This window comes from Marmota monax, unplaced genomic scaffold, assembly GCF_021218885.2.
Source record: "Marmota monax isolate L192 unplaced genomic scaffold, Marmota_monax_Labrador192_F-V1.1 WCK01_AAM20220418_F8-fsc00004, whole genome shotgun sequence".
Taxonomy (NCBI): domain Eukaryota; kingdom Metazoa; phylum Chordata; class Mammalia; order Rodentia; family Sciuridae; genus Marmota; species Marmota monax.
This window is the reverse complement of record NW_026692881.1, coordinates 27,914,743-27,933,556: the sequence shown is the minus strand read 5'-3', so window position 1 is coordinate 27,933,556 and position 18,814 is coordinate 27,914,743.

Below are 18,814 nucleotides of genomic sequence, written 5' to 3'. Positions count from 1 at the left end.
TCTGTCATAGTCATTGCTGAATCCTCATCCCTTGCTTAGGGCCTTGTATCGAGTAAGCAGCAATAAATATTTGTTGGATGGGTGGATGGGTGGATGGGTGGGTAGATGGGTGGATGGATGAAAGAGAGCACCGTGGGCAGCCATGTTGGATCAGGGACAGATCCCCTCCACTGGCAGGGGCTCACAGCCAAGCTACGGATTCAGGACTCAAAGTGACTCTTCTTATCACGTGGGCCCTGGCTCCTGCCGTCGGTCATTCTGACTTTTTCGATGCAGGAGATTTGGAAAGTCAGAAAAACTATTGACACCACACCCCCTGCCAACCCCAAGTGCGACCCAGCCCAATGTGAGCTGAACACCTTAGCAATCTTCACACAATGACTAATCTGCCCATTTGTTCTTGCTTCTTTTCTTTAATCTTTCAGTGGGGCTTCAATCTTCACTCCAGCATTTTAATTTCTTCTGTTCAGTGGTTGTCTATGGCAGGGAGAGCACATTTCCCCCTATTTCTCCCATCCCATCAATCAGTTCTGCGGAAACACAGTCTGCCTCCTTGGATCTCCAGCCTCACAAACAGCCATCACCTGGGCTGTGTGATGCTTCTTGTTCTAAGTGCGTCTTTGATTTATTAAACATTTTTGAATAAAATTCTGCATACGTTTTGCATGTTGGAAAGCACCTGCCCCCACCCCACGTAATAGAATACCTGAAACAGAAGGGATCTTGAGATTTGGGCGTCTCTTTCTGTCTAGACTTGTCGGCTTTCTGAATACAGGATGCTGTGATATTTTCAAAAGCCCCTTTGCTTCTAGGGAAGGGAGACCTCTGAGGGCCTCTCTAAAATGTAGTTCTAGACACTGCCAGGCATGGCCACCTTCCCTAAGCACATTTGCATACTACCTCTGCGCTGTGCTAGCAAGAGCCTGGGTTGGCATTAGAACCCAAAGAAATGCCATTTACTTGTGGAGAGATCTTGGGCAAGTTGCTTAACCTCTCTGAGTCTATCTTACCTAAGTTTTGTGTGGATTAATGGGATGATATGTGCAAATGTGCCCCACACAGAGTAAATACTTGATTTGTTTTAATCTATTTTTCCTCTCTTTCTATTCCAGTGCTTGTTTTATTCCAAATATCTTATGGAGACTATATATCTTTCTCCAAATTGGCATGATAATCAATAAAATTTATATGAAAGAAGTTAGACAACAGTGGAGAAAGAGCAACACCCCCCCACACATACACACACAGAACTGTGAGACTCCTCTCACTGAATCATCCAACCGTTCCCTTGTTCTAGAAGTCATTATGTGCTGGGTACCAGGGCATCCAAAGATGCATAGAGACTGTCTCCATGAGGAAAAGCCCAGACAGGCAAATCCACAGATACCTGCAAACCCGGGTCCTTGCCAAGGTCGACTACCAGCCTCACAGGGTGCATGGGAATTGGAGGAAGCCCAGGAAGAAGATGGGTGCCATCAGTCAGGACAGGACAGCTCTTGGCTGACCCATCCTTAGCCACACCCCAGCCTCTGGGGGCTCCGGAAAGCCAGCTGACACTTGGGTGATTGTCCCCTGCCACCAACATATGCTTCTTGCATGCCCAGCACAGGGTTTGAGACTGGCTGGAGATGAGAGGACAGACCTCACCTATGGTCCTCTGGACCTCAGTTCCCTCACCTGTGACATGGGGATGATGTTGGTCTCCACCTTATAAGGGGTGCCACTGCCCGGGTTAAGATGGGCAAAGGTCAAGGTGCTTGGAGCCATGCAGCACAGAGGAGCTCTGGAGTGTTCGCCAGGTGGTCTGCTTCCAGGTTGTCTATGGCCGGGCCTCCTGTCCTGCTCTGAGGTTGCACCAAGGGCTCAGCTCATTAGCATAAGGGATGTTAGAAAGACACTTTATTGACGATGTGAGCAATACTCAGCCAGAGGGTTGATTCAAGTGAGAGAGAGGCACCTTTGACGTGGCCTAAAAAAAAAAAAAGAATCGGAAGCTGGCGGCCTGAGGCCTAGAGTGGATGTTCAGGGCGGCGCAGCCTCCCGAGACAGAAGGCTTTGCTATTTCCTTGCCGCTGCTGATTATCCAGCTCCCTGAACTGCTGCGTACGCACCTGTGTGTTGTCACCATGCCCTGTGCCCAGCAGCCCCTTCTACAGGTGTTTGTGTGGCCGGGGCTTATCAGCTGGCCCAGTGACAGGTGGCTTTGGCCTTGAATCATTCCTGTCCTCTGGAGTCACTTTGCCCCCTGACCTGCTGAATCTTCCAGCTCCCAGGGACCAGCTGAGCCCCAGGCAGGCATCCCCGCAGGGGTCCTGTGCTAGCAGCTCACCTGCTGTGCACCTGCTGAAGGCTCTCACCTGGGCCCTCTCAGCCCCACCCTCCCTCCAAGCCTGTGGCGCAGGCCCTGGGCACCCTTGCCTGGACGGTGCAGTAGCCCCCAGTCCCAGCCTGACCCACAAACCCAGCCTTCTCTGTGCCAGATGAGCCAGGAGACACACCACCCTGGGGTGTCACTCTCTGCTTAAAACTTGCCCACACTGTCTCATTGCCTTTGGGACAAAGTCCAGCCCCATTCGTGAACATGAGAGGCCATGCTAATCGGGCCCCTGGTGGCTTTGGCTTTCCCTGTCCCCACCCGCTTGTTCCTCACTGCCATTTCCCACCCCCAAGCCCCGGGGCCTTCATTTGTTCCCCCTCCTGGTTCCCCAGACAGAGTCCCCTCCACTTGTGGGGCTTGGGCAGCTCTGCTCTTCCTCTTTGAGAACTTGGCTTGAGGCTCTCCCCCTAGGAGTCAGAGTCAGCTCCGCGTCCTGAGGTCTCCTGTGGCATCTTCATCTTTATGGCTCAGGCCTGATGTGCCACCCCTGGGGACAAGTGGGGTCTAAGACTCTGTTAATCTCATTTTTGAATCTCTAACATGTGGCACACAGTAGGTGCTCAATAATTGTCCGCTGAATGAAATGCATTCACCTTAGGGCTACGTGAGATCTCAAGGGGGAAAGGAAGGAGAAAGAGGGGCGTGGGAAGCCATAGCAGCCCCTGAGATGGTGGGTCCCCCAATCAGGTCTGAGTCTATTCAGATGGTCAGCGTTGACCTCTGTCCCTAGCGCTAAGTCAACAGAAGGGGCAGCAATAGCCAGTAAATAGAGGGAGCTCTGGTCAAGGGGAACTGATTCTCAGAGGGCAAGGCCTCCCTCGATTGCTCATGCTCCGTGGGTCTGGCTCCACCCAGATCTTTGCAGCGAGCCCATCTCCTGGCCTGGAGGTCAAGGGCAGGAACAACGGGGCTGGATGTTTGGAGCTTGGGTCTTGAGGGCCTCCACTTTCTAGTACAATGACCTGGGACTGGTTGTTCAACCCTCTGGGATAACAGGCCAATCTAACTGGTCACAGGCGTGAGGGTCTTGGCACGGGCCTCCCAGGTGGCCAGCACCCAGTGGCGGCTGCTTCTCTTCTCACAGCTGCCTAAAAGAAGGACCTTCCCCAGCCCCAGGGAGCACACACAGTGCAGGTGAAGCGCATTTGTGTACTTTGTGTTCTTTCCAAAGCTGACATTCTCCACTGGATGCCTCCTGACAGGCACCTGAAGAAATCACAATAGTACCCGTTATGCACCCGCCTCGAGTATTTGCTAGAAAGAAACCATCTATTTTCTGGAGGCTAAGCTCATTTTGGGTTTAGATGTGCTTCCAGAGGTGTCTGGAACGTTGATGTGGGAGATGGTAATGGAGAGCTGTCAGGAGGTTTTCAGATTTGGGGAGATTATTAATCCACCAGTGATACTTGGATCGGGCAGTAGTTTCCCGGTTCTGCGCGCAGGCGGTGGAGTGAGGCTGGCTCAGCCCAACTCCACTAGGGGAACATCACATGGGCACTTGAAATCAATCCCCTGGGAATATTTAAAACATAGATTGGTAAATGCTACAAGATCAGGGCTTCTCGGGGCGGCTGTTTGAAGTTCATCAGTCCACCCCTCCACCCCCGGGGACGAGAAACAGAAAGATAAGTGACACTCTCAATGCCACACAGCACAGGGATTTAGGAGAGAAATGGTTAAGCAGAGCTTTTTAGAAAATGTGAGACTAGATTTGGGTCTCTAAGGTATTAATAGAACGAATGGAGGGACAAACGGGTGGGGAGATCGATGACACCATGCCCCACCCCTCCACAAAGGCGCAAGGCCCCGTCCCTTGGAGCCTCTGAACCCCCAGCTTCACTTGGCAAGAGGGACTCAGTCCGTGCGATTGAGGATATAAACCTTGTGATGGAAATGTTATTTTGGATTATTTAAAGCCACGAGTCCTAAAGAGAAAGCAGAAAGCCTTTCCCGACTGGGTCAGAAAGATGAGAGGGGAGAAAAAGAGGGAGAAATTCAAAGGGTGAGAGCCTAGACTTTGAAGAGGGAGGAAGGGGGCCACGCGTCAAGATGTGGGTGGCCTCTCGAAGCCGAGGAACGGCCCTCAGCTGACAGCTGGCAAGAGAAGAGAGGTCAGCGAGGACCGCAGTCCTGCAGACACCTTGATTTCATCTGCTGAGACCCACGTCAGACCCATGGCCACGGAAGGACACAAGAATAAACTTGTGTTGCTTAAGACACTGAGTGTGGTCGTTTGTTATGGCAGGTAATTAAAAAGATACCAGTAGGGGGACTAAAATCAGTAGCTACAAGAAGCCAAGGAAGACCAGCCCGGCAGCCTGGGCTAAGGCTACCTGAGGAGGGGCCCGGAGTTTTCAAAGGACAGCAAGTGCCTGCCCTGTCCTCAGGGAGGCTGCAGAGGAAGCAGAGTAGGACCAGGGCAGGGGACAGGCAAGTGGCAGGGACAGACGCAACAAAGTCCCAGGCCACTGAGGCTGGGGCTGCAAATGCAGATGTCTGCAGGGGCCAGGCGGGTCATTTGAAATGAGCAGCCCGAGGGAGGAGGGAGAATGGTGGGAGGATGGCGAGGCAGTGGTGGAGACAGTGGCGAGAGCTCAGCTACAGGGCGCACCCAGCCTCAGCATCCTGGACGCAGGTCTAGGTGGCCAGGTTAGTGTATTCAAAAGGACCCGGGAATCCAGAGTCCCACTGATATCTAAAAGTGGGTGACCGACGCACTGGTTTTTTACCCACAGGGTCCACGTCATAGGTGCCTCTGGGAACACAGCATGGGCCAGCCTCTGACCTTCGCCTTCTGTTCCTGGCTCTCTCTCGCCTGCTTTTTTGGGTCCCCTATCGATTCTCCCTTTGGACTAAGTCCTCCGGGTGATGATAGGATTCAGAGGTGGGAGGCCTGGGGGAGGGGGCAGAGCCTCTGCCTCCCGCTGCTCTGGGCCCAGGGCTTCATTATAAAACAGGAGATGAGATCATCCCTCCTCTTCCCACACTCTTTGCCCTCCACCCCACGCCCCCCCAAAAGGAATAGAAAGAAGAAGGAATTGCACTGGCTTCTCACCTGCCTGCTGAATACCTGCAACCTCCCCCTCAGCCCTGGCCTTTGATGCTGGAGCCGGGCTTGCACTTGGGCCGATGCAAGGACAAAGAGGGTACTGCGGACCCCGAGCCTTGCTCCCACCCCTTTTGCCTCACCCTCTCCAGACTTACCTCTCTAGCCTTTGGGAGGACCGTGCAAAAGGGAGGGCACTTATTTGGATGCCTTGTCGGGAACTAATTTCTACTTTCTTAGGCAGAACAGAATTCGATATTCTTCTTCCCCAAAGCTACTCTCTCTCTATCTATCTGGGGCAATTGATTCCTCTTACTTTTCCTATAGCACTAGATTGTTGCTGAGGAAGCGATTCTAAGTGCTAAAATGTACGTGTAGGAAAAAAAATCAAAGCAGAGAGGCTGCCCGGGATCTTCCCCTTGGCAGGGCTTGTCCTTCGGAAGGAGCAGGCCAGCTTCTACCACAAGGTGACCAGATGGAAGTTTTGACCAAAAGTCTCACTCACACCACTGCATGGGGCTCGTGGTGTCCTGGGCAGGAGCTCCGGCACCAGGTAGGAGGGCTGGGCAGCCGCTCTGGAATTATTCCCTAGAGCTGTACAACCTCCGATAAATCAATCCCTCTGAGCCTTAGTTTCCTGACTTTACAGGGTTTTGTGAATATAATGTAAAGTACTTTGCTGTTATTTCTTGGTGCGTTATATTTATGAACATGCAACCTACACTGTGCACCAGAGTGGGAAGCTCTGTCGGGCATGCCCACTGCAGGCCCTTCTTACAGTTCTCAGGCTCTCTTGGCCCTTCCCCCTGCCTTGCTTTGTACTGGTGGGAACTGCACTCACTCTCCAGCCTCCAGGTGGATTTGGCCACTGGGGGGCGCTGGTGAGAGACTGGAGAACTGCAGAAGGTGCTACACAAGAGACTCTCTCCCTTCGCTCAGCATCAAGGGGAGGGAAAAGTGGAGGGGTGGGGGGCGGGAGGGAGAGGAGGGAGAGGGTAAGGGGAGAGAAAGCCCCCCATTTCACAGAGACCAACCCCAAGGAGACTTTCTCTGATGACCAGAGGAAAGGCTTTGAAAAGTGGAGGGCAGCGCCTCCAACCCACTCCCTGAAAGTGGGGGTGGATCCCGGCAGAAATCACATGGGGACCCCTGCTGTGGAGCCAGGGAGCCCGGCAAAGAGTTCAGGCGATTAAAAAAAAAGTTAATAGAGGACTGCAAAGCTCAGCTCCTTAAACCCAGCCTTCTGCCCATCACTACCACAGGGCCCTTGCACAAGAGAGGTTAACCAGGCCACTGAGGTCCCACTGCTAAACCTTGGTGCAGCCAGAGTGAGAACTCCACCGTCTGACGGTCATCTTGCTCACCAGGGCGTGGGAGGCTATCCTGGGTTGGCTCCGGCCTCACTGTCATCCACCGACCCCCGTCCCGAACGCCAGCCCATGCCGGCGGGGGCAGCGTCTTGCCCTGAGCCCCCAAGAAGGGAGAAAGCACCCCTAAGGTGACATGGCAGTTAGTTTTGATAGATACAAGGAGCTGGGCCAGAGAAGGATGGCGCAGCTTTGACGGAGACAAGCTCCACCCGGGCTGTTCCAGGAGATGGCTTGCTTTGAACAGATGGCTCAGCATCGAGGGGAGGGAAAAGTGGAGGGGTGGGGGCGGGAGGGAGAGGAGGAGAGGGCGCGGGGAGAGAAAGCCCCCCATTTCACAGAGACCAACCCCGAGGAGACTGTCTCTGATGACCAGAGGAAAGGCTTTGAAAAGTGGAGGGCAGCGCCTCCAACCCACTCCCTGAAAGTGGGGGTGGATCCCGGCAGAAGTCACATGGGGACCCCTGCTGTGGAGCCAGGGAGCCCGGCAAAGAGTTCAGGTGATAAAAAAATAAGTTAATAGAGGACTGAAATGGAACTGCCTGCAACCAGCCTCCCATCCGGGTGGAACTCCTGGGCACAGACACTGTCAGGCCGCTGTGTCTTCTGCCCGGCGAGCACGCCCAGAGCCGGGTGCACTGTGGGTCTGGGAGGCGAGTCCTGTGTTAAATGTGGCCACACAGCCATCCTGGCTCCAGTGGCCCTCTGTTACACCCCTTCCTCTTCAGATCCCGGAGCCATTTGGTAGCCACAGGCGATGACATCTGGAGAGAAGATAGACCCTTCTTCCCACAAAAACAGGGCGTCTATGTCTCTGATTAGGAAAAGGCAGCCTCGTGGATGCTTCCAGAGCAAAAATTGGGTTCTGTTGCTTCCCTGTTGAGATCCTTCAATTGCCTTTCTATTGTGCTTAGGAAAAACAAACAAACAAACAAACATCCTCAATCCTTTTGGGACACGCCAGGCCCTTCTCTGGTGTTTGCATTCTAGCTACCTCTCCTTCTTTGGACCACTCTCCATTTTGCCTGCCAAGCTTGACTGAGCAGCCTCCTCTCAGCTCTTTAAACACAGCCTGCTGTCCATCACTACCACAGGGCCTTTGCATATTCCTTTTCCTCTTCTAGAACCTCCCTTAAAGGCTGCCTTTTGTAAGCCTGACTCCTTTGCATCCTTGGACTCAGCTTACAGGCCTCAGAGCGTTCCTGTCCAGCAGAGAGGTCCATTCTTTCCCTTCTCAATATCCTTCATGGAGGGGCCTCACATGTCTGGTGTTACTGCGGCTCCTGCGTGCATCACGCGGAGCCACTGACCTGGCCAGCCAGGCTGCTCGGTGATGATCCCACAACTGTGAGATTATCTAAGGACATTGTTCTCCGAAGATCCTGTTAAGTGACACATGACTGTATTTTAAATTAACTGATATAGGGCCGGGGGTGTGGCTTTTGCCTGGCAAAAGGTCCTGGGTTCTATCCCTAGCACTGCAAAATAAAATAAAGTAATAATAATAATAATAATAATAATAATAAATATAAATGCATTATTTAGAGAGAGGTGACCAACAGAGGAACTAAGAACTCTGACGTAGCTATGTAGGGGAAAGAAGAGAAGAGTGGGTCCCTGAGTGAGCTAGGTCTTCCTGTGCCCACGTCCAGAGACAGCAGGGGAGTGTGGAACTGGTACAGTCAGGAGCAGATCACTGCAGACAGGGCGGGAATCCCCAGAGCCACAACAGCGATGACAAATTCCAAACACTTTCCTCTAGGTTTGAAGCCCAGGGTTGTTTTCGTTAGAAGCCCATTTTCAGTCGTGTGTTCATATAACTTTGATACGAGTTTTAAAAAGTTTCTTTAAGTATATGGCCCACTGGCTTGGATGACATTTTACAATATTTTATATTTTCTAAAGTATTAGCACTTTTTTTTTAAGGACAGGTAAAATGGCAACAGGTAGGAAGGCCTGGGGGCTGCCGGGTAAGAACCGAGGGAACAGGCTACGGATAAATCTCTGAGGACGCCCTGTCCCTCCTTCCCCAGGCTGGCGTGTCCCCCAGTCCCGCCCGCCCGGGCTCCTGGGAGTGTCTGAGACCCTGCCTCAGCACACACCTGTCGGCAGAGAAGATCAATCCCAGAGATGACCAGATGCTCTGAGAGGAGTCAGTAAGGGACGAAGGCGTCCATCCCTCAGTGCAGTGCCCACGGGCCCTGGAGGACAGAGGAAGGAGCTCAGCGTCTTTTGGGGGCAGCCCCTAGGTGGCCTCCCGGTGGTCACCTTCCCACAGAGGGCCTCCTGACCCCTCACTAGGCTCTTCTGATGTCTACCTTGCAGTCCTCAGGGCCTTGGGCAGAGGGGAAGGGGCCTCCTCCCCTCCCCCTCCCCCTCCCCCTCCCCCTCTTCTTTCTTCACACAGCCAAGCCGAGGTCCTCGGGTCCTCCTCCCTCCTGGCCAGCCCTGCTCTGCAGGACACCTCCTGTGCACTGGAGTCTGTCACTCCCTGCTCCTGACAGGGCCTGCGGGGTCTGTGGTTCAGGCTTTATAGAGGTGACTATAAAATCATGCGACTGTTATTTTAAGCCACCAACACCTCCAAATCAGCGCTGTCCTCTTAGAAACCCTCTGGGCTTTTGGGAAGACGTACAAATCTTGACCAAGCTGCCATTGAACCTCGTGGGCCCATGTCCCCACTGCCCCTCGGACGCAGTTCCCAGCCTTCCACCCTGGACTGGAGTCCTTTGGGAGGAAAGCCTACCTTTATCTAGAAGGTCACAGTTATGGGGACGAAACCAGGGCTGCCAGCCGAAAGTGACAGCTTCCCGGTGGGTACTGAGGCCCTCTGTGAGGGTCCCTCTGCCTGGGATGGAACAGGGTGGCCGGATCTGCCCCCTTGCTTGTGTTTTGGATGGTGGCTGTGGTCCCCACTGAGAAGGGAAGACGCCGTGCGCTGGGACAGCCCAGGGACAGCACCCAGGAAACCGCTCCTCTCCTTCCTCCAGCTTCCCCCCAGGAAACTCCCACCCTCTGTCTGTCCTCCATCAGCTGGTCTTCTGTCCTTCAGCTCTAGGCGAAGGACACAGCCTGCTTTTCCACACGCGGTTCAGTGCTGGGGCTCTGCCCAGGGGCTTCCTCTGATCCCTTCTCTCCTTTCTCAGAACCCTGTCCGGCTGTTCCAATTTGGGGATTGATCTACCCCGAGTGCGGTGTCTGCTTTTCTGCATGGCGAGCACTCTCCGGCCTGGTGTTTCTCTGTCCTTCTCCCACCCCAACTCTAATCTTTGCAGCTTAGAGAGGCTTAAAATGCTTCTTAGGCATAAGGTTGTTCTTATAAGGCAACTATTGACGAGCTGAACAGCAATGATTCCAGAACTTAGTGTGAGAACTTTCTTGCTTCTTGCACTGTGTATGGCGGGTGGAAGGGGAGGGAGGCCTACTACTGTCTTAGGTGGTCACAGTATTCTCTTTCCAAGCACAGGTGGACCATGGGCCTCCATGAGGAGCCGGCCCCTCCCCTCACCCACCCAGCTGACGGGGGGGGGGAGGGTCGGTACACTGTCCCTCCCTCTGCTCAGCCTGAGCCGGGGGGCTTCCGCTCACCTGGGGTGGAGGCACTGTGCTCGTTCCCCTCATTCACTGGTCTCTCCACAGCCACGCAAGCCATTAGGACAGAACCACAGCATCCGAGCTGCCCTGTGCAGTTTGAAAGCTGCTTTCGCTGCCTGATTTCATTGACTGCTCACAAGGCAATGGAGAAAGCACAAAGGTTCCCATGTGCCCAGTGAGACTGAAGTTTAGAAAGGGGACGTGGCTGACCAGAGGGATCTCAGGTACCCAGACGGAGCATTTGGACTAGAATTCGAGATTCTGGCTCCACAGCCCTCCTGGGCCCAGCCACTTCCCACAGTGAAGAACGCAGCTGCAGCAGGGCGGGTGACGGTGGGTGACCGTGGGCACTTTTAGATATCAAGAACAGACAGCTCTGTGGTTCATTCCCAAGTGCAATCGGTAGCAGCCTCCACACTATGGGATGTAACGGCCTGGAAATGAACGTGGAATGAGCCATTGACCTTAGTGCATGGGGGACTGGAATCCAGGGACCTCAGCACCACCTTGGGTACAGCTGACTTTGCACTTGGGAAGTGGTGGAAGGTCGGACGATTGAGAGAGGGCTGACTCCTTGTGTGGGGAACAGAGGCGAAGACTCTCGGCCGTTCTGCGCCTGCTCTTTGATGCTGCACATTCGGACTGGAGGAGGAAAGAGAATTCTTGAAATGCCACCTGGCCCCAGCAGCCCATCTCCATGATAATTCCAGAGGGAAACTGGAGACACCAGTTGTGAGGTCGGAAACCTTGCCGCTGACATTAGCCTTCAAATCCGTCACTTGCATTTTTGAGAAAACAGTCAACGTCCCGGGCTTCTTTCCCCACATTTGTAGATCTGACCTAGTAGAAGCCCAATGTTGGCATGACGTGGAAAGAAGGAGTTTGGAAATCAGAAGAGGCTGGGACATATTTATGGAAATGGGTGGATACTTTTCCTGAGATTCGGGAGGAGTGAGGCCCTAGGACATCCACTCTAAATCATCCAAGGGACATGTGATACCCATGAGGGACAGCTGGAATTCCCAGTGGAGTCCTGATGGAATAATAATGGGCGTATCTTCCTCCCACTGATATCTACAGGGAAGACCTACGGTCCTCCCAGACAGGGATTAGGCCTAATAAATTACACATCAGGACGCAGGATACACACCCATCAGGGCTGCGTACATACGCTGACGGCCCTGAGCGCAGAGGACCATCATCCTCGGCTGACACACAGCAGGCATCACGCCACAGGAAGTGGCCTGGACTGTGTCCCAGCAAAGGAGTCCTGGAGTAGAGAAGGACACGCCAACAGTCAGGCAGGGTGTTTACCCTGGGGACACTCAGAGCTCCGGGGACTCAGATGCCGTGTGTGTGAAGGGCTGCTACCCTCCTGAGAGCGAGTTGCTGGCCTTGGGCCTCCACCATGGTCTCTCAACCTCCCGCTGTTGGCCCTGTAGGCCAGAGGATGCGCCATTGTGAGGGACTGTCCTGTGTATCTTAGAACACTCGACCTCGTCCCTGGCCTCCACCCCCGTGATGCCTCCAGCAACTCCCCACATACTTGGTGATTCAAAATGGCCCCAGGATGGGGAATGGGGCTAAAATGTCCCCATTTGAAAATCACTGACCTACATTAGGAAAGACAAAGGTGAATTTTGTTTCTCTGTTTGATGACCAAAATCTCCAGTGGCTTCCTGTCTCAGGATGAAAGCCAAAGTCCACTATGGTGCCCCGTGTCCTTGGGCCTCACCTGTCCATCCTCATCCCTACATTTCTTCCCCTGACTGGCTCAGGGCCAGTCATGCTGACCTCCAGGCTCTCTGCACATGCACCCAGCATGCTCCCTTGGCCTGGAATGTTCTCTGAACTTCTTCCTCCCCAGGATCCGCGTTGCTCATCTCCTCACATCTTCAGGTCTCCGCTGACCTGCGCCGACATCTCAAATGTCACTTCCTTGGAGGCACCATCCTCCACCAAACAACGCCTCAGGCTCCACACCCCACGGCTTTTTAAGTCCTTCCTTCTGACCTGTTTTCCCTGTGGTTCTGTCACTGCCTGCCACTGTGCATCTGCCCCCATCTCTCTCCCAGAACACAGGCTTCACAAGGACAGTTGCTCAGCCTGTTACCAGATGCTGTCTTAAAACGTATCTGTAGGATTTTAACTTATGGAGAGGACTGGAGAGAGACAGCAATGCCATTGAAAGAAGATTTTCATTATGTTCATTTCCCTAGAGAAGAGGCCACCATGCTGCGTGGAGACGCACCAGTTTGGTTAGGAGGCACAGGTAGCACGCAGCCCAGGCCAGAGACTTTATTGGGATTTCTGTGGGAGAGGGGAGGCAGGCTGGGGCCACACCTTAGTACTGGCTAATGTGAAGAATCACAGTGGGGTCTGGCTACAGAGATGGTCTCCCATCACCTGGTGCCTGCCCCTGGGTAGTCAGGCCAGGGAAGCCTGGGCTCGGTGTGTTAGATAGGAGGTGACTGGGGCTAAGGCTGGTTGGTTTGCTAATAAAAGACATGAACGCACGTTGTCATGATCTTCAGAGACTATCCAGCCCTGGAAGGGGCAATTTCCACAGGGGCCCAGGAGACACCCCAAATGCCAAACCATCGTAAGGTAATAAAAACCATGGTGAACGCAAACTTGACTTCCTCAGTCGCCGGGCCGAGAAGTGTGCTGCTGGGGTTAGGACCCGGATGGCGTCTACATGGCTCAACAGTGGGCCTCCCGTGAGGTTCAAGGGAACCTCTGGGGGTATGACTCCTGACTCCTTATGCAGTGTCCCCTCTTATAGGTGTAAAGTTGAAATTAGAGGGGACCTAACACAATGCATATACTGGGGTCCAAGTGGCCCAACTCTGCATGGGGCTAAGCCCTTGGCTTGGGGTCAGAGTGACGCGGCTCACATTGCTGCCATGCATCCTGGGAAAAGTCATGCACTGGCAAGTTGCCCGGCTCCTCTAAGCCTCAGTTTGCACATCTAGAGAATGGGAATGGGAACCGTGCTCTCTGGCCAGGGTCATTGGGAGGGGAGCCTGTAGTGGACCCTGCAAAATGCCGTTCCACCCTGGGTGGGATGGACTGTGACTTGGTTATAGAACAAGAGATGCAGGGTTGGTCCTCAGGGGACTTAGAATCTCATCTAAGAAAGATTCACAGATGGGAGCAGGGTAGGAATGCTCAACACCGGGGAGGAGCCAGAGGCCTTGGGGGGAGGGGAAGAGCCGGGTGCCAGGCTGGGCTGCCCCCAGGGACGGAGGCCGCAGGAGCCTCAGCTCACACTCCCCTTAGCTACGCGGCACTTGGTGAGCAAAGCTCTTGCCCCTCCTTTGTCTTATTTGATCCTCACAACAGAGTGGGGCGGACAGCCATGCCCACGATGACCAGGACAGAGAGACTTAGGGATGCTCAGCGACAGAAGGAGCAGCGAGGTGGTTCAGAACCCAGATCTCAGTCAGGTCTTCTGACTCTAAATTCACTCCGATTCTTGAAGAATCAGCGCTGGGGAGGATGCACCCAACGCTGTGCAAGAACAGCTCCCATTTGCTGTGGGCTCCAAGGGGCCGGGCATTGGCTCAGAGCCCCGAAGCTGTGCTTCATTGTCATCAAGGGCCCAGGAGGGAGGTCCCCTTGTCCTCTGCTCTGTGCACCTTTCTGGAGCCTAGAGACATGAAGTCACTTGTCACCTTGGCAAAGCTAGTGATGTGACTTGAGATGTATCTGATTCCAAATCTGCTGTCTGACCTCTGTGAAATTCTGCCTGCCACTCAAAGCAGGGGACTCTGTTGCCATGTGTCCCCATGATCAGACGCTGTTTGGTTGGGTGACAGTGGGAACAGAGAGGACAGGAGGAGGTCTCCACACGTTTGGCTCAGCCAAGCCCCACCAACCCCAAAGCTTCCTGGGGTGAGGGAGGGAGAGGACTAGCTGACGGCCACCACAGGGCAGTGGGCAGCTCTCTCAGAGGGACCCCCTGGTGTCGACTGCCACCAACCTCCTCCCAAGCCCTAAGTGGGGTCTCTTTGCTGGCGTTTTCCCAGCAGGGGCAGAAGCAGAGGATCCCATGGGTCTCTGAGCTCCATGATGACTTGGGACTGTGTGGGCCTCCAGGCTGTGCCCGAGTCTGCTGTTCCCCAGGCTACAGGCTCCTCCCCGGGGAACGTCTATTTTGGCCCAGCTCACAGCTGGTCCTGGGCTCAGAGAAAGCGCTCAGTGAAGGCTCACGGAACGAGAGGGCAAGTCCAGGGAGAAGCGGGCTGCAGTCTCTCCTTCCATAACGTTCCTGCACCCAGCTTGGCTCAGAGGGACCCAGGGATGGGAGAGCCTCGAAGGTCTCTGTGTGCCCAGCCTCGAAAGGCCCCTGTGACCTGAGATTCCTTTTCATGCTCCTGTGGCTACTATTTCTATCCGAGATTTGTCCCGAGACTCTGAGACCCGTTGTCAGACATTTACACCAAGGGCCTCATTTACTTGTGTAATTATTGTGTCTTGCTTCAAACATCATGTCCCCTGGTCCCCAAGCTGGGACCCAAGGGCACAGTACCTTTCCTGCTACTCTGCTCCTGCCTCTTCTCAGTCTTCCTGTAGAGCAGGTGGGGGCGGCCGCTCACCTACACCCCGGGACACAGGAAACTTACCCTACTGATGAATGGTGGACTGTCCCCTAGAGGAGATGCAAGGAGCCATGTCAGCAATGAAAAGTGGTATATTGGCTGTTTTAAAACCTGTTCCTAAAAGAACGTTAGATGATTGGATAAAAAGGCAGTTCTCACCCATTCAATGCTGATTATGTGTCAGGTACTGAACTAAACCTTTTGCATGCACTATTTTATTTGATTACCACTACAGCCCTATGAACTAGACACTCGGTTATCTCCACTGGATGGATAAGGGAACCAAGGTTCAGAGAGGTTAAGTATAATGTTCAAGGTCACACAGCTTGGAAGTGGTGGAGTTGGGGTTCAGATCCAGGTCTATTTTACCTTCCAGTCCAAGTGACTTTATAAACCACTAGGAAATGGAGTCTTCTCATAAAGAAACCACCCCTTTGACCCCTCTTCTGATGGCTTGGGCATTTCAGCTAAATATATACTTTCTTTCTTAGCAACAGGGACATTGGGGGTCCTGTTCATGAGACTTACTGCTCCCTATTACCAAAAAAAAATCTTTTTCCTACTCATTTTAGGTGATACTGTGAAAAGGATACTTGACCCAGATACGCAGTGTCTTTTGGAACCCCCCGGTCGCAGCGAACAGCTCTTAATTAAGCTCCGACCTTTACCCAGTTCATCTGTTTCTCCATCTGCTCTTTTCCTCTGAGTGGAAACGAGGCTGGACCCGGGAATCACCAGCTTTCCTCTCTCTTCCCTCCCCTCTGTGGCTCCAGTCTCCCATTCCCAGCGGCCCACAGGAAATGGCCACTGGACGTCTGTCCCAAAGGCACCTCCAACCCCCTGAGCCTGAAGTGAGCACATTCTCTCTCCGCTGTGCCTAGGCCCCACCCTGTGGCAGGTGCCGTGGTCCTCCCAGTCTGCAGAGCCCCCGGCGCCCACGCCCAAGGAAGCCACAGGATGGCTCTGCTTCCTCGTTCCCAGTGTGCGGAGGTGGGGTGGAGGAGTCCACCGCGGCCTCCCCAGCCTCCTGAGTCCCAGCCTCCTCGGCCAGCCTCTGCGCTCAGCCCACTTCACAGCCCCCTGGCCCTGACAGATCTTGCCCCCCAAAGACCTCACCGCACACTCATCTCCAAACAACTGTGTGTCCCTGTTGCCTGTGGCTTTAGCCAGGCGAGGGCCTCCGTGACACAGCCCCTCTCTAGGTTTCCTAGTTCACTTCCTTCCCCTTTCCCATCTGTCTTCTCACTTAGAATTCAATTTTCTTTACCTCCTCTGGCTAAAATACCTTCCTCCTTCCTCTACACATCTCTAACCTACTCGGGTATCAAGACCTGGAGAGACAGATGAGACTGTATGCCATTTCCCCACCCTGCTCCGTTGCTCTAGCTGCCTGGAGCTCTCTAATGAGAATTCTGAGATAATATCCATGATGGGCTTGAAAGAGAGCTGTGATTGATTCGTCATGTCTGCCATGGGTCTTGGAGGGGGAGATGATTGATTAGTGATGTCTGCCATGAGTAAAGCCAGGAGAGATGGAAGCGAGGAGACCCGGGCTAGAGCCAGTGGATGGTGGCCTCTTCCATACAGCCTGTGCCAACGGCAGTGCTATGGATAACCTTGCTCAAGATGGAGCATCCTATCAATAAACACATTGGGATGGGTTTTGAGGACTGAAAAAATAGTGAGCTCTGTCTCTAAGAAGGCCATGGTCAGGAGTCTACCTGTCCAGCTTTTTATCACATTGCACCCTGTTCTCTCTGTGCCAGATAATTTAGAACCTTACTCATAATACCTGTGGTTTGCTCACGGAACTCACTGCTTGCAGCACGAGGCCGAGGGACGAGGCACATCGTTTGCACTGATCACCGAGTTCTGTGGAGCAGGAACCTACTGGGCCATTTTGCAGATGACATGACTTTTTCAAGGACACCTAGGCACAAGTGTGGGACCAGGGCATACCTCAGGGATGTTGGGCTCAGACCTTGGCTATTAGACTGGCAGGTATTTCTAGGTTTCTTAGAAGGCGACGGTGGTGTTCGTTTTGGGTGAAGGTGCTACAAATAGACTGCAAGGTCTTTAAGCAGAGACTTGTCACATGTTCTTCTGTCTTTGCCTTTCACACTCAGAGTTGGTGGAGTCTCTTTATACTTATACCTAGTTATTAATACACTGTAGCTATTACTCTATTAACACATTTTCAAGGCACTGGAATAAAGATCACAGATACATGCAGGGCCTAGATCCTGGGCTCAAAATAGCACAGGGATCCTAAAAAAAACTGTGCCAAGAGACACAAGTATCCCAAGCTCTGTGGTTGCAATGAAATTTTTTTCCCCCAGATGCAGCAGCAACTTTTGGCCACAAGAGGGAAGTAAAGACAAGGCTACCAGTACCAAGTTCTAGCAGCCTGTCAGTCCAGGGCTTGAGCTAGTGGAGTCCTTGGCAGCAATTATTGTTTATTATGTCCAATGTGATTAGTCTCCAGATGAATCTTATCACAACAGGATGGTGCAGAGATCTCATGGATGACTTCCTTGCAACTTATGGCATAAGCTAAGGTAGAATGGGCATTTAATTCATGCATCTATTTGTTCTACCTGCATATATTAGGCACCATGGTATTATAAGCCCTGGTGTATCTGGGAGAGGAGAGGGATGATGGATGTGTAAACCAACAACTCTAGAGCAGATTCTAAAAGGTACCTGAAGCACAGAGAATGCACTGAGCATGTCTGAAAGAAGCCAGGAGGGCATCTCAGAGGAGGTGATGTCTGAACTGGGTTGGAGAAGTCTGGAGTTCACCAGATAACCAGGCTGCAGGTGGGGCATCCCAGGTGAAGGCAACAGGAGAGGGGCAGCCACAAATAGTACTGGCATAGAAATGATTCTTTTTACTTTTGCTCTGGGCTGGAATTTGATGGCTATCTTCAGATGGAGACTCTTGAAATTCTCCCACATTTGGAGATAGATTTATAATCCCCATGGGAATGCTGCTAAAGGCTCTGGAGGAAGAGGAACAACGGGAAGCATATTTTCTAGAAAGTTATTGTGATCCTGGTCTCCTGAGCAGATTCCTGGGCACTCCCAGTGAGAGCATTGAGGACCTTCCTCTGGAACAAGCCCCCCGGGCTGAGGCTGAGGCTGGGCAGGACACGAGGCACTCCTGGCCCCACCTTTGCACTGATGGCCGGGGAGCCCTGTCTCCTCGGGGGAACAGCTTGAGGTCCCTGGGCACGTGGATTTCCAGCCTTGCTCTATTTGATGATCCTTTTCCCTCCCCAAATGGCCCTTCTCCCTTTGCTCCTGGCCCATATCCTAAAGCCCCACCTGATGCCCTGGCAGTTGATAGGAGACTCTGGGTGTGAGCCAGGGGCAGGTAGCCTTGAGTTCAAATCTAGGCTCTGTGAGCATCTTCGCTGTGTGAACCTGAACTTGACATTTTACCTCTCTTGGCCTCTGTGCTCTACCCAGGCTGAGGTGAGAAGTCAGAGGCAACGTCTGTGACCTTGTATCCCAGGTGAAGGCCTAAGCTGTGGATTTAGCATGCCTGAGGCGTGCTGGGGGGTGTCGGGGTGTAAGGAGCACCTGGGGGAGGTCAGGTGTCTTCTTTCCTTCGGTTTGGGGAACCCACGTTGAGGAAGAACTCCCAGAAACTTTTACCTCCTAGAATGGAGTCCCTTAACCCAAAGTGGCTGGAGCCGGGAAAGGCAGAGGTGAGCAAAGGGAGGGTGCAATTCACGATCCGGCCGCTGGGGGCGCTAGAGGACAGCCGTGGCCTTCTTGGAGGCCTCCCCAGCACCGCTGTTCCCGGGGGACGCAGGAGGGA